Raw genomic sequence first — 16,646 nt, forward strand, 5'->3', positions numbered from 1 at the left:
CACCCATTGAAATCAATGAGGGCATCAAAAACGCAGGAAAAATGCATGCTAATCAAAAGTGGTGCATTTTACCTGCCTTTTACCTGCGTTTTTGGTACCAAAAACGCAGGTAATTCGTCAGGAAGAGAGGTAACAGGCAAGTGGTCCCGTCCCGTCCTCCACGTGTTCCCTGAAGTACCGCTGTCCCCAGCGTGCACGCACAGGGGAGATGATGTGGAGGACGGGACTATCAGCGGCGGCGGCAGCGAGAGGGGGATGGACATTGGCAGCTGAAAACATTGATTTTTCCCTCTGGCTGCCGCCGCCACTGATGATGTGGAGGACGGGACTATCAGCGGCGGCAGCGAGAGGGGGATGGACATTGGCAGCTGAAAACATTGACTTTTCCCTCTCGCTGCCGCCGCCGCTGATAGTCCCGTCCTTCACGTGTTCCCCGAAGTACCGCTGTCCCCAGCGTGCACGCACAGGGGAGATGATGTGGAGGACGGGACTATCAGCGGCGGCGGCAGCGAGAGGGAAAAATCAATGTTTTCAGCTGCCAATGTCCATCCCCCTCTCGCTGCCGCCGCTGATAGTCCCATCCTCCACGTGTTCCCCGAAGTACCGCTGTCCCGAGCGTGCACGCACAGGGGAGATGATGGACCCCTCTCGCTGCCACCGCCGCCGCTGATAGTCCCGTCCTCCACGCTCATGTCAGCTCCACGCAGTAGCGCGATCAGCTGAGCTGTCACTGAGGTTACTCGCGGCCACCGCGGGTAACCTCAGTGACAGCTCAGCTGATCACGCGGCTGTCTTCAGATGCTGCGTGGAGCTGACAGGAGCGGCGGTGTCTGCTGCTGCTCCGGTCACCTCCATGCAGCAGAGCTGTAAGCAACGCTGGACCATCCTGGATTACGCCGGACAAGGAGGGCTTTTTCGAGCTTATTAAATGGGAGAACGAGGGAATTTGTTAGTGTTTTTTATTTCTAATAAAGGATTTTTTCAGGTGGGTGTTTATTTACTGTAACTTACAGATTAATCATGGAAGGTATCTCGGGGAGACGCCTGACATGATTAATCTAGGACTTATTGGCAGCTATGGGCTGCCAATAACTCCTTATTACCCCGATTTGCCAACGCACCAGGGCAAATCGGGAAGAGCCAGGTACTGTCCCAGAACAGCCGCATCTAATGGATGTGGCCATTCTGGGCGGCTGCTGACTGATATTGTTAGGCTGGGGGGCTCCCCATAACGTGGAGCTCCCCATCCTGAGAATACCAGCCTTCAGCCGTATGGCTTTATCTGGCTGGCATTAAAATTGGGGGGGACCGCACGCCAGGTTTTTTTAATTATTTATTTCTAATTTTTTTTTTTCAATTCAACAAGCTTTATGGGCTTGTTTGAACTGAAAAATACATGAAACAATTGTTGACAAAACTGCAGCCAAAAACGCACCAAAAAAGCAGCAAAAACGCACCAAAAAAGCACCTACATTTTTTGTGACCTTTCCAGGCTCTCTCTGACAAGGTGCAGTTTTGGCTGCAGTTTGTGAACACGAAAAAGAAGCAGCGTGCGCATGTAGCCTTAATCTTCTCCACAACAGTATCACGGACCTGCCTGTTGTGTTCCTTGGTCTTCATGATGCTCTCTGCTTTAAACAGAACACTGAGACTATCACAGAGCAGGGGCATTTATACGGAGACTTGATAACACACAGGGGCTTATATTTATCATCATCAGTCATTTAGGACAACATTGGATCATTCAGAGATCCTCAATGAACTTCTGGAGTGAGTTTGCTGCACTGAAAGTAAAGGGGATGAATAATATTGCACGCCCCAATTCAGTTTTGTTTTTTTTTTAAAAAAAAAGTTTAAAATAAACAATAAATTTTGTTCAACTTCACAATTGTGTCCCAGCTACTTCCTGGCCTAGGGTCCACATACCCTGTCGTGCCCTGGCCCCTGCCCGGTGATGGCAGAAGGCCACCGGCTGTCTTCCTCGACAGTCCGTGCCCCTTGTCATGATCCCCTGCGACCGGGATCCAGCTCCTACCATGCCCAGACCAACGTCTGCCACCTAGTAGTAACAAGGAGCCCAGCTCCTGACCTCTCCACTTGAAATTCACCGATTTAACTGACTTGTGACCTCTCCTCTTGAGAGTCACTCTTCAACTGTCTCCTGACTTCCCCTTAACCAACCCCCCAAGTGGCCGGCCCTATTCCCTTCAGGCTGTCCACTCGTGTGTCTGGTTGGTGTGGTGCAGAGTGTTCCTAGGGTTTTGATTAGCTTGTTCTTAGCAACACCAAAGGTCAGGGACCCGTAACCAAGGAGCAGGTGGATACTGTGCAGAAGGGCAGATTGCACAATACCCTGTGACGACCTGATAGGCCAGGGTGTCACATTTGCTTTCTATAGCGTCTGTGTTGCACTATCCATCGGTCAGCCCGCCATGACAATCCGATGGAGAGTTTGCAAATGTTTTACAGTCCCAGATTTGTAATAAAACCGAACTGCAAAAATCATATTTAGCCCCAAATACAAATATGCCAAAAAGACTGACCCACACATCCAACAGGTGTGAACAGGTGCTTGCTGAAAATACAATATAATTGCAAAATACATACAGCTGCACTCTAGAATGCTAACAATAAATAAGGGAACTCTGGTAACCCTTTAATTAGGCAGAGGATCTCTCTCCAGTGGATCTGCCCATCAACACGATCAACCATGCATTTGAATAATAGGCACATACCAATATGTCTTGAATCCTCAGGTTTAATATACTGTATATTGCCAGTGTCACGCTAGGTATGGGGAAGTACCAAGCAAAAGGGAAGGGAAACTGTGTGTGAAGGGAAGGAGGAGTGACCTCTGACCAAACCTACCCAGAGAAGTAGCCGCATAGCTGACCCTAACTAACTCTGAAATAGGCCTTAGGTAGGGAACAGATAGGATGACCACTTAGTCAACTCTACTAAGCACTAAAAAAGACACAGTGAACACACACAGAGGAAAGCACATGAACACCTTATCTCCAGATGACTCAGGGAGAGGTATAGCAACAAGCAACATTTCTTTACAGGAGTGGAAGCCGACTGCTTGCATCCAGAGCTTGTATAGGTTTTAAGTCTATCACCAGCACAGACCTAGGGGAATGAGGGGATTTAAGCACACAAAGGTGTTACAGTTGCTGTCGGGCGGCGAGCGTCCGGAAGTGGACCCACTGGGCCGTTAAACGGACTCCCAGGGAAGGAGCTAACCAGCAGCTAACCCCTATACATGGGCTGTCTGGCACAGCAACTGGGGCCCCAAATGCACGACTGCAAGGAACCAGTGGTGGTCGGCTCTTACAGATGGGTATAGTCTCTTGTAGCCCAGTGCTGGTGTGCTAGGATGTGGCAGCACAATGGTGGTAACTCGGAGTTGCAGCACGAAGGTGACGTGACTGCATGGAGATAGTGGCTCAGACGTGGATCACGGAGGTAGTGTGTTGTGAATACATTTTCCAGTTTGGGGGTCCCTCTTGTGGACAGTGCTGGCGGTGCAGTTGATGTGTGGAGTGAAAGCCACACACCTGTAGAGGACTGGCAATCAGGGCCAGATTGGGCTGTTTAACTGAGTAGTTTTCTCTTGTTACTTGCTCGTGGTCAATGTCTCCTGTGTGTAAGGCCTCTGCCACACATACGTGAAAATCACGCACGTGCCGCAAGACACGTATTTTCCCTGCGTGTTGCGTTTGGTAAGTACGTGTCTCCAGTACGTGCGGACCACGTGTGTTCTACGTGTGCGATCCGCGATAACACACAGAGAACCGGTAATTTGCATACTTACGCGGTCCTTCCTGCTGTCCGTGGTGCTGATCTTCGGTCTCCAGCCCTGCCGACTCCCCGCTGCTCCTGCTTCCGACCGCAGTGAAGTGAATATTAAATGAGCATAATGAGCTGCGGTCGGCAGCAAGTGACAGCAGCGGCAGAGACAGGAGGGCTGGAGAAGGTGAGTAAATATTTATTATTTTTTTCTGACATGTGAGTTTTCTCCGGCGCATGTCACACGGGACCGCATCCACACTACATCCGTGTGGTACGGGTGCGGGCCGTGTGACATCTGTGATGCCGGAGAAAAACGGACATGTCACCGTGAGAAACACACGGACACACGTTCCGTTCCAAAATACTTACGTGTGTCCGAACCATTAGGAATACATAGGTCCACGTGTGTACATGTCTCCGGTACGTGAAAAAACTATCAAACACGTACCAGAGGCACGAACGTGTGACAGAGGCCTTAAGGAGATTCTGTAACCAGCTCTGCTCACTACCAGAACTCCTCTCAGATAAGTGGTCTTTGTACCTCTGCTGTTTGTTTTCCACTTTATTGGTGTTTTTTCTGCTTTAATACTATGCTTGATTCCTATTTTGCCTGTGTGCAGTTCTTGGTGGAATGGGATCATTCCCTGCTGGGAGTGTCTGTATACTTAGCTCCATGACTCTCCAAGATATTGTGTTTGTCATGCTTGGTATTAATTCAGTCCCTCATCTGTATTAGTGTTTTTGGATCCCAGTAACATTTGAGTGCTGATACAGTGGGGGAGAGGTTGTGTGACCTCATGATTTTTCCATATCAGAAGTGCTGGTATATATTAGAGTTTTTACAGCTGCAGTTAGTTGCTCTTTTCTATCCTTTCCTATAAAGATAGTTTGGGCCTCATCTTTGCTGAAATCTGTCTTTTCTGGCTTTGTATTGTGTTTTTCTATATCACCGTAGCCTTTACATATGGGGGGCTATCTATCAATCTTTGGGGACTGCTCCAAGGCAGATTAGCTTTCTTATATCTCTATCTGTGAGTTTATTTAGTTCTCCGGCTTTGTCGAGGCGTCTAAGTCATCGTAGGCTCGTCCCACGGCTACTTCTAGTTGTGTGTCAGGATTAGGTCTGCAGTCCGTTGAGTTTCCAGCCATTCTGTTACCTTTTTGGGATTCTGCATTTTTTAATCCTCCTCGGTCCCTGAATCATAACAGTAGTGGCTCTGACATGGCAGCACAGAAGTGATGGTTGGTAGAGAGCAGGCTCTAGGACAAGACAGAGATTAGACACACGGAACTGGTACTACAATACAATAGCAGGACTAGACATAACGTACAGGGTCCTGAGAACTAGCAACGCACTAAGAAGCAATGTTGCTCAGGGGCCTCCTGTAAGGGGAGGCAGTCCTATATATCTTAAAGGTAACAGGCAACTTCAGAATAGCTTCTGGGTAAGGGAACGCTTAGCCTTTTAAAAAAGGGGGCATGACCGCACGCGCAACCTACGAGCGCTCACAGCAGGATTGCGCGCAGCCTGGAAGTAGGAGGAAACCACGGCAGACTCTGGGATAGGAGAGGAGTAAGTGGGACCGCCGGACAAGTGAGAGGGAGGCTGCCCCTGCCAGAGCCTGGTAACGGAGGTATGCGGGGATACCGCGCTGGAACCGGGGCTAGGCGCAACAAAAGGGAAGTACTGATGATAAACAGCTGAAAGGTGAGGAACTCTGCAGGATCCTAAAGGGAAAGAGATTAAACCCAAGCAGAGAATGTCAGAGATCAGTTTGTGCTGCCAAACACAGTGACCTCCTAAAGCCAGACACCACAGCACAGGTGCTTTGCCTTTGTAATTCCAGATCCACAGCTATTGGCCAGACTTACAAAAATGGTTTTCGTATGATGAGTATATACATTAAGCCTCAGTAAACAAAGTAGTTATTGACGCGGCCAGAAGTGTAACTTGAAATTTCTCAGCTCTAATGGAAAACTTTTAAAGTTTAAAGCTCTCGGGCTCCATTACATTGGCACAGTTGTACCCTCTGTAGACCTTTTAGTTACATTCCAAACCTCTACATCCTTATTACTCCATACAGATGTGACCGGTGTGTAGTGTACAGCGGACTTTTAGGCGAGGAGCAAATGCTGCTCTCAGGTGGGCACACATTACTGGGGTACTCCAGCTCCACTTCCGTCTGTATCTGGAGGAGCGCAGGTCTACTGTCCTGTTTCCCCTGGAGTCCGCCTCTGCGACTTCTGCTCCGATCAATAGGCGACGCCGTGTTCCCACCGTGGATGGTGATGGGAGAGGAGTCGGTGCCAGTGGCTCTGCTGGGTGCAGGTTCCGCTCATCCACTAAGCTGGGTTTCCCTGGGACCTGCAGTACCACTGGCTGACTGTAGGTGGCGTGTGTCTTCCAGATGAAGTTTACCATCATTCAGCTGCAGCCAATGGGAAGACACCACACCCTTCTTGTTCTCCCTCCTGTCATCTGACCCATAGATTGTAAGCTTTCGAGCAGGGCCCTCATTCCTACTGTAGCTGTTTAATTATGTACTATTTTGTTTTGTTTTTGTCTATACAACCCCCCACCGGATTGTAAAGTGCTGCGGAATATGTTGGCGCTATAGAAATAAACTTTATTATTATTATTATTATCTGACCACTGCCAGAGATAGTTCTGTACTCCTGGTTCATGTGCTGTTTGTATGTTGATTCCTGTGTGCTGACCTTTGCTTGTTTCCTGACTACCCTCCTGCCTGTCGTTTTTGTACCTTGCTGCCAGATCCGGATTTGACCTCTGCTTTGTCTCCTCACTACGCCCTTGCCTGCCGATTCTGTTCCTATTTAGCATCTCCTGGTTTTTGACCCTGCCTGACCACCACGGACTACAGCCTACCACAGGTAGTGATCTCTGGGGCTCTGTGTAATTCCAGATCCCTGTATAGGGGTTAAAGGGTTGCAGAGTTCTCGGGGTCCTGCTTTGTGAGTGGCTTTTCTCTAGCCTCCCTTTACAGCCCGTCTGAGTCTGTGGCTCCAGGCAGGCGTTACATCTACTTATCCAGATCAGGTGCAGGATTGTCCATGCGTCCTGGCAGTTATCGGGAGGTGCTCCTGCCCCGCTCACCTCCAGATACAGAAGTGATCGGAGCTGGAATAACTCTATATAATACAGGTGCGTTCAATATGGGTACTGTGTTCATGGCTTAGGCTAGGTTCACACTTCCGTTGTTTTAAATCCGTCAGGTCCATCAGCGACGGATCATTCGTTTTTTAGATGTCAACTGACGCAACGGATGTGTTTTTCACAGGATTCCTTTCACAGGAATCCTGTGAAAAAACTAATCCGTCGAGTCCGTTACATCTGCTGTGCATCCGTTTGTTGACGGATCAGTCATGATCCGTTTGTGTTTGGGACAGCCCAGTGGGTGTGCCAAACATGCTGGGCATGCTCAGTAGAGCATGACGGAATCCAGCGCTGGCTTCTGTCGTAAGACGGAGTACGACGGAATCCAGCACCATAGACAAACATTACAAGCTTGACGGATTGCGACGGATTCCTGTGCGGTGCGTTAATTTTGACGGCCCGAAAAACGCTACATTTTGCGTTGTTTCCGCCCAGCGGTCAGTTCAAAAACGACTGACCGCGGCGCAGAGGATGCAACGCAAGGTAATCAGTCACAATCCGCCACTGATACAAGTCTATGCGACACAACGGAATCCGCTAAACGGATTCCATTGTTTACCAGAGCCGCGGATTGTGACTGATACATTTTAATGGAAATGTGAACCTAGTCTTAATGGGAAGGAGTCTGGAGAAAACAACCTTCTCTATATCAAGTTTTTAAGTTTAATGTGTTTTTTTAATTATAATTTCCTCACCAATATTTACATTACAAAACAATTCAAATCTTGTAGTTGTCACTCTCAATCCTATTATTACACTTATACTTACTGTTCTGTACAAATCTCACTTAGTCTTATAATCGTAGCAGACAGTTTTACACTGAAAAATAATATCTCTATACACAGGAGATAACACAGAACCCACCATCCACTATTACTGATATCACAGCTCACCTCCTCCTCCTCCTGTACAATGAATGGTAACACCTCTATACAGTATATAACACAGGATCCACTATTCACAATAGGTGATGTCACAGCTCACCTTTTTCTCCTCACGTACAATGACTGATAACACCTCTATACAGTGTGTCCACCCATATCCTGTCCACCGCCATTAACTTGAGAACGGCGGCAGCTATAGGCATAGAAGTGGTGTCTAGGTATAGTAAAGTAGCCTTGCGCTACACAATGAAACCACCTATAGCGCCACCTGGTGGAAAACAACGGAGTTAGCATTTTTATCTAGAAAACGGAACGAGATAGAGAAGAAAAGTGAATTACAAAATTGTAGGGCATCATTAATTCAATATGAATCAACACCTTGCATACAGAAATGCTATGATATGAAAACCATGACCCCCGCCAAAACATTGAATGCTGGTCACGCATATGGCGCTCATTTCACTTTGATGCTCAAAGTGGCCCCTGTCAGCTGCAATGCACATCTGGCCTCTGCACAGCATACTGTATCTTGCTGCACGCTGTACAATATGGTAGGTGACACGTTTGCACAAGCATCGGTGATACGTCGTCTTAGGTCCTGCAATGTTTTGTGCAGGGGTCGCATACACCTGCTGTTTGATGTGACCTCACAGAAAGAAGTCCAATGGGGTCAGGTCAGGTGAGCGTGGCGGCCACTCCACACAGCCACCATACCCAATAACTTGTAGGAAGGTCTCCATGAGGTATCGCTTCACGTCCGCAGCCTTGTGAGTTTTACACGTTCTGAGCATAGCATTTCTGTATGCAAGGTGTCGATTCATATTGAATTGATGATGCCCTACAACTTTGTAATTCACTTTTTTTTTCTATCTCGTTCCGTTTTTGAGATAAAAATGTTAACTCCGTTGTTTTCCACCAGGTGGCGCTATAGGTGGTTTCACTGCGTAGCGCATAGCTACTTTACTATACCTAGACACCACTTCTATGCCTATAGCTGCCGCCGTTCTCAAGTTAATGGCGGTGGACAGGATATGGGTGGACACACTGTATACAGTAGATAACAAAGGATCCTCCATCCATACGTGATATCACAGCTCACCTCCTCCCCCTCCTGTACAATGACTGATAATGCCTCTATATACAGTAGATAACACAGGATCCACAATTCACAAATTACTGATATCACAGCTCACTCCCTTTTCCACAATGACAGATAACACCTCTATACATTATATAACACAGGATCCACTATTCACAATACGGGATATCACAGCTCACCTTTTTCTCCTCATGTATAATGACTGATAACACCTCTATACACAGTAGGTAACAGATCCTCCATTCACAATACGTGATATCACAGCTCACCTCCTCTCCCTCCTATACAATGACTGATAACGCCTCTATATACAGTAGATAACACAGGATCCACCATTCACAAATTACTGATATCACAGCTCACCCCCTTTTCCTCCTGTACAATGACAGATAACACCTCTATACATTATATAACACAGGATCCACTATTCACAATAGGGGATGTCACAGCTCACCTTCTCCTCCTCATGTACAATGACTGATAATACCTCTATATACAGTAGGTAACAAAGGATCCTCCATTCACAATATGTGATATCACAGCTCACCTCCTCCCCCTACCGTACAATGACTGATAACGCTTCTATGTACAGTAGATTACACAGCATCCACCATTCACAATCACTAATATCACAGCTCACCTCCTCCCCCTACCATACAATGACTGATAACGCCTCTATGTACAGTAGATTACACAGCATCCACCATTCACAATCACTGATATCACAGCTCACCTCCTCCCCCTCCAGTACAATGACATTACCTTACTCAGATTTGGCTCATTACTACTCCATTACAATGTCGTCTTTTGCTACTAATGTTCATGTAACCTTATTGAAAAATAAAATAGCAATTACGACTCGATGAGATTTACATTTCGTGGCCCGTGTGAAAAAAAATAAATAGTCTTAAACAGATGATTCAACAAAAACAATTCATAATGATGTTACAAACTAAATTAATTCACTTTAACACTGAGAAATGTTCAATCACTTTCCAGGGATGTATTTCTTGCTATAGGTCGCGGGCTGATACCAGCATACAGTAACGGCTGGTATGTGTTGCTATTTTCTGTCGTACTCTGCTGCTGACAGATGCATTTTACATGTATCAAATAACTCGATGCAAATAGCAAACGTGCTGTAAAGCTCATCCACCGACCACGGGCACAGTCCTCCGTCCCCAGAGCCCGGCCGCTGTGGGAGATGATGATACATTTTGCTTTTTGCAATTTGAGACTTTTTCATGAAATGTCTCCATCTTCTGAAGATTTCATCACTCTGGCTTTAATCATCGCTGTAAAAAAAAAAAAAAAAAGACAGTGCTAAAAATAAGTGTCCTGTGCACCTAGAACCGGGCTTCAATGGGAGACAATTAGAGGGAAGTGATTAGAATCCGAGACCTCTAATGAGGAGACGGCAGAAGAGGAAGAAGTTCTAGAATTACGCCATAAACCACATTGCAAAGGATCTGTCACTAGCGATGAGCAAATCCATTCCAAGTGAATCAGATTCACCTCCATTTAAAAAATAAAAAAAAAACTTGAATTCCGAATTTTATAATTCAGCAAGGTAGGCGACATTATGCTGGATATAAAGGCCAGGAAGGGGTTAAAAAATATATATATATTCCCCTCGCTCCTCGGCTTTGCCCGCTACATACCTGTCCCCCTGTTCTCCGGTCAGCTCTTTTGTCTTCCGTTCACTAGACCCCCCCATGCCATCACATGGGGTGTAATGCACTTCAATTACGTGCAACGCGCGCCACGTTACTTCAAGGTGCCAAGTAAACAGCGGACCCCAGCCAGAATTGGCAAGTGGTCTGGATAGAAGAGCAGGTAAGAAGACCGGTAACAGCAGGACAGGTACAGGGACAGCTCAGCAGAGGTGATCGTGAGGTTTCGGGGTTTTTTTTTTTAACATATTTCACAATATAAACTACATATATCTCTTAAGGCCGCTTTACACGCTGCGACATCGCTCAAGCGATCTCGTTCGGGTCACGGAATTTGTGACGCACATCCGGCCGCTTTAGCGATGTCCTTGCGTGTGACACTTATGAGCGATTTTGAATCGTCGCAAAAACGGTCAGAAATCGCTCATCGGTGACATGCCCTCCTATTCTCGAATATCGCTGCTGCTCGGTGTACGAAGTAGTTCGTCGCTCCTGCGGCAGCACACATCGCTATGTGTGACATCGCAGGAATGAGGAACCTCTCCTTACCTGCTGCCGCCCGCAATGCGGAAGGAAGAAGGTGGGCGGGATGTTACGTCCCGCTCATCTCCGCCCCTCCGTTTCTATTGGGCGGCGGTTCAGTGACGCTGCTTTGACGTCGCTGTGACGCTGAATGAACCGCCCCCTTGGAAAGGAGGCGGTTCGCCGGTCACAGCGACGTCGCAGGGCAGGTATGTGCGTGTGACGCTGCCGTAGCGATAATGTTCGCTACGGCAGCGATCACACGATATCGCATGTACGATGGGGGCGGGTGCTTTAGCGCTCGACATCGCTAGCGATGTCGTAGCGTGTAAAGCGGCCTTTAGACCTGATGAGGCTGATGTACTTTTCAAATTCATGTCCTACTGTATAATCCTTGCTAAAGTTTCCATCCCTGTTATGACATGCTTATAAGTTAAATCTGGACTCGGAACTCAGCCACGCTTAGCGGGCAAGACTGCAATTTAAGTGCTGGCTGCAAGGTAAGTGTATAGCATAGTTGGACATAATATCATAGTTGTGATAACTGTGTAACTGTTTAGATTGTTTAGGGTATTATCTATCTGTGCTATCTCTGTTACTGGGGGTAAAAAAGTGATGAGGTCTTGTGATTTGTGTCAGGTGATTGTGTTTGCTTTGCTATTTGGGTAGTGAACAATAAGTTCCCGTCACACCAAGCGAGGCTGCTGAGCGGACGAGGCTGCAATTTAAAGGGAACCTGTCAGGTAATTTATGCGTTCTAACCTAGTAGCAGGGTGATGTGTGGCCTAGTAACCCCTTCCTACCCATCCCTGTGTTGTAATAGTGTGTAATGTGCATGTATAAAAATGTTTTATTACTTATGTGTACCCTATGTAAATGATCAGAGGGTCTAGCCCCATGGGCGTCGCATCGTCCTGTGGGTGTTTGCATGTTTTCTATGGTATCACACCCCTGTGGGTGTGATACCATGGATTTACATTAGCGACGTGACCGTCGCTCCTTGAGATCCTGCGCGGGCGCACTTACCATTCCCGCAGCCTTGTTATCCGGGTGCTTGCTTCTCGTCTTCAGACGCGCACTGCGCATGACCGGAACCGCAGGAGTCTTCTGAGCATTCGCAGAGCACGCCTGATGATGATAAGCAAGCACCCAGATAACAAGACTGCGGAAATGGTAAGTGCGCATGCGCGGGATCTCAAGGAGATATGGGACGTCACTCATGTAAATCCATGGTATCACGCCCACAGGAGTATGATACCATGGAAAGCATGTAAAAGTCCAGAGGGCGATGCGACGCCCATGGGGCTAGAGCCCCTGCTCATTTACATAGGGTACACATAAGTAATAAAACATATTTTTATACATGCACATTACACAATATTACAACACAGGGATGGGTAGGAAGGGGTCACTAGGACACACATCACCCTGCTACTAGGTTAGAACACATAAATTACCTGACAGGTTCCCTTTAAGTGCTGGCTGCAAGGTAAGTGTATAGGATAGTTGGACATAATATCAAAGTTTGACACAAGAGCATGGTTTGGTGTTACCTTTTTTTTTTTAGTTTTCCATTGTTTTTATCTGTACTGTTTATTCCCATTTTGTATGTTCTCCATGCTACCAAGTGTGCATCTTGTGAGATGTATGCATGCCTTGAACAGCCGTCAATATGTCTGCACTCGATGCCAGCGTGTTACATATTTGGAAGCCCAGGTAACTGACCTAAATATGCAGCTTGCAACACTCAGGGGCATTGCAAACCTGGAGTGGGGCTTAGAGCTCACTGAGCGGCTGTGGCTGGGGCCAGTGCTATGGAGGAGGGTGGAGGTGGGGAAGGTCACGACCTAGAGGTAGGTAGCTGAGTAACAGAAGAAGAGGTAGGGGGAAAAGTGTCAGGGAGCCTAGTCCTCATCTGGCACAACTTAGTAAATATCTCTGATTGGCTGATTATTGGACATGCGGGCCCAAGACTAGGGTCACTACAGCAAGACGTCGCTCCTAGCAACCAGGAAAATAACTGCTGTAGGAAGGAGGGAAATAGGAGTGCAGAAAAGCCCAGACAGATGTTGGTGGTAGGGGACTCTATAATTAGGTGGACAGACAGGGCCATCTGTCGCCAAGACCGTGAATGCCAAACAGTGTGTTGTCTGCCGGGTGCTTGGGTTCGGCATATTGCGGATCGGATAGACAGTTTGTTGGGTGGGGCTGGGGAAAACCCAGCGGTCATGGTGCACATTGGTACTAATGACTAAGTTAGAGGCAGGTGGAAGGTCCTTAGAAATGATTACAGGAAGCTAGGAGAGAAGCTGAAGTCCAGGACCTCCAAGGTGGTGTTTTCAGAAATACTATTGGTGCCACGAGCGTCACTAGAAAGATAGCGGGAGCTTAGGGAGATAAATATGTGGCTTACAAATTGGTGCAGGAAGGAAGGGTTTGGGTTCATGGAGAACTGGGCCGACTTCTCAGTCGACTACAGGCTCTACGGTAGGGACGGGCTGCACCTCAATGGGTTGGGTGCAGCTGTGCTGGGGGAGAAAATAGTCACACGGATTGAGGAGCTTTTAAACTAGGATCTGGGGGGAGGGAGGGTAGTGGAGCAAATAAGGGGATAGGGCAGATAGAGACAGTAGGGGGTCAATGAAGGAATAGGGGGGCTGGGACATGCAAGGAACATAGGGAGGCTAGGAGTAAGGAATGTGTTAATAGTAGTATTAAATGTCTACTGGCAAATGCAAGAAGTCTTGTAAACAAAATGAATGAATTGGAGACTCTTATGTCAACCATAGATTATGATGTGGTGGGCATTACGGAAACCTGGCTGGATGAAAGCCATGACTGGGTGACAAACATACAGGGTTATAGTACATTTAGGAGGGACAGGAAAGACAAAAAAGGTGGTGGGGTGTGTATATTTATCAAATCTAACTTAAGAAGTGTGCGCAATGATAACATTTGTGGGGAACTGCAACAATATTGAGACAGTATGGGTAAATGTACATGGGGAGGGGAATTGGAGTTTGCTATAAGCCTCCTACTGTAGCACAGAGAAAGATTATCAGTAAATTTTCTACAGGTAACAACAGTCACCAATCAGTAGGACGTGTACCGGCCATCGCTGTGAATGACTTCAGCACATCTGCGGCCACAGGACATCACTAGTCTCTCACACTGCTCCGGTGGGATTTTGGTCCACTCTTCTTCCAGTCTCTTCCACAGTTCTTTGACTGTTGGGGGTTTCTTGGCCATAACTTTGTCACCAAGGATTTTCCAGAGATTTACTATTGGGTTGAGATCAGGACTCTGGGCTGTGGCCATTTCATTGTTTCAATGTTTTCTGTTTCAAGGAACCACTTTCCCAATTTTGCTGTGTGACATGGGGTATTGTCCTACATGAAAACTGCTGACTGATTGAGTGATAAACACAAGTAAGGAGCCACGTGTTACTGAAGAAGGTTCTGATCCACACTTGCATTGACTCTGCCATGTATCTGTATGAGAGGTCCATCTTCTGCTGCAGAAATCATTCCCCAAACCATGACACTTCCTCCACCACCTATCACTGACTTCTTAACACACTTTGGGTTCAGTCTTTACCCAGATTATCAACAAACATAATGTTTCCCATCAAACCAAAATAAATTAAAACTTGCTTTCACCACTAAAATGAACTGTGGAAACTTCTCTGTCTACACAACATGCTCCTCACCAAAGGCGAGTCTAGCCTTGTGATTCTTTCTAATGAGAGGCTGGTCACTGCAGAGTGGGCTTTCAGCCCAAATGCTCTCAAACGCTGTGACACTGTATGACGAGACAGATCCTTACCCTGTTCAGTGCTGAACTGGCGAGCAATTCCAGCTGCAGTGTTGAAACGATTACTCATAGAAATTCTCGTGATTATCCTGTCCTCTCTTGCATTTTTGGGGGGCTAGAAAGAGTTTGTGATGTTGTAAAGATGCAATATTCCCGAAATTACAGACTTGGAATGACCAGCTCCTCTTGCTATGGCTGATGGGGTCACCCCTTTGGCCTTCATCTGGACCACCTACTGCCGAAGGATTTCAGTCACTTTGGAATGGCAAACCATTTTAACAAAGTCAGTGCAAACTGGAAAATTAGGCTGCCAGTTACATAAGGTTTGTCAGATAATTAAGGAAATTAGCACTAGGTGACAGATTAAGGCTGGGGCCACAAGTGAATCGCATGACACTCGGCTACCGGTCTACTGGAGTGTAAGTCGAATGTTATGCGACTGTCAACCCAATGTGATGCGATCCTGCGATCGCAGCACAGCCGAGAAGAACTGGGCGGGTGGTGTGGAGGAGAAGGAGGGCTTAATCTCCCTATCTGCTCCATTATCAGCTGATGCGATTCTTGCACTGCACTCGCATTACACTGGTATAATGCAAGTGCAATGTAATGTTTCTCTCGCACCCATAGGCTTGTATGGGTGTGAGTGAAAAGGAATCCGATTCCAACTGCAGCATTTTTTCAGTCCGATTAAGGCTGAGAAAAAAATCGCTCATGGGAATAGAATAACCTGGGTGCGGGTGGAATGCAATTTTTTTTTTATTGCATTCCACTTGCTCTGTTTTACTCGCCGTGTGTGATCAGCCTTACAGCAATAACTAGCTGGGATCTGAAAGTGTTCTCCAATTTTGATCCTTGTTCTTTTATCTCATTTACATTTTTATTATGTGCTTTGGAATAAATTAAATTTATGAAATAAGTGGAAAATCCTGCAAGTTTCCTCATAGGGTAGAATCATATTGGACGACACAATGACCGCAACATTTAGGAAATTGTGTGTTGTTCTCTAATTTTGATCTCTAGTGTATATAGATAGACACTTTGTGTTAAGGGGGCTTTACATACAAGACTTATCTAACAATATGTCGTCGGGGGTCACGGAATTCGTGACGCACATCCGGCGTCGTTAGCGACATCGTTGCGTGTCACAGCTCCGAGTGAGTGTTAACAATCAAACATACTCACCTAATCGTTGATTGTTGAGACGTCGTTCATTTTCAAAATCTCGTTGGTCGTTGTGGACGCAGGTTATCGGTCGTTCCTGAGGCAGCACACATCGCTACGTGTGACACTCCGGGAACGACGAACAGCCGCGTTCCTGCGTCCTGCTTGCAACGAGGTGGGCGTGTCGTTAATGCGGCTGGTCTCCGCCCCTCCGCTTCTATTGGTCGGCCGTTGTGTGACGTCGCTGTGACGGCACACGAACCTCCCCCTTAACGAAGAGGTTGTTCGCCGCCCACAGCGACGTCGCTAGGAAGGTAAGTATAGTGTGACGGGTGTTTGCAATATTGTGCGCCACGGGCAGCGATTTGCCCGTGACGCACAAACGACGGGGGCAGGTGCTGTCACGAGCGACATCGTTAGCGGTGTCGCTGCGTGTAAAGCAGCCTTTATCCAATCCAATTTGGTCAGGTTCCAAAATGGGTTGCCAAATAACTTCGTAAGGTCAATATTAGCTAATCACGTGACTT

Source organism: Anomaloglossus baeobatrachus, chromosome 5, assembly GCF_048569485.1.
Source record: "Anomaloglossus baeobatrachus isolate aAnoBae1 chromosome 5, aAnoBae1.hap1, whole genome shotgun sequence".
In the NCBI taxonomy this organism is placed as follows: Eukaryota; Metazoa; Chordata; class Amphibia; order Anura; family Aromobatidae; genus Anomaloglossus; species Anomaloglossus baeobatrachus.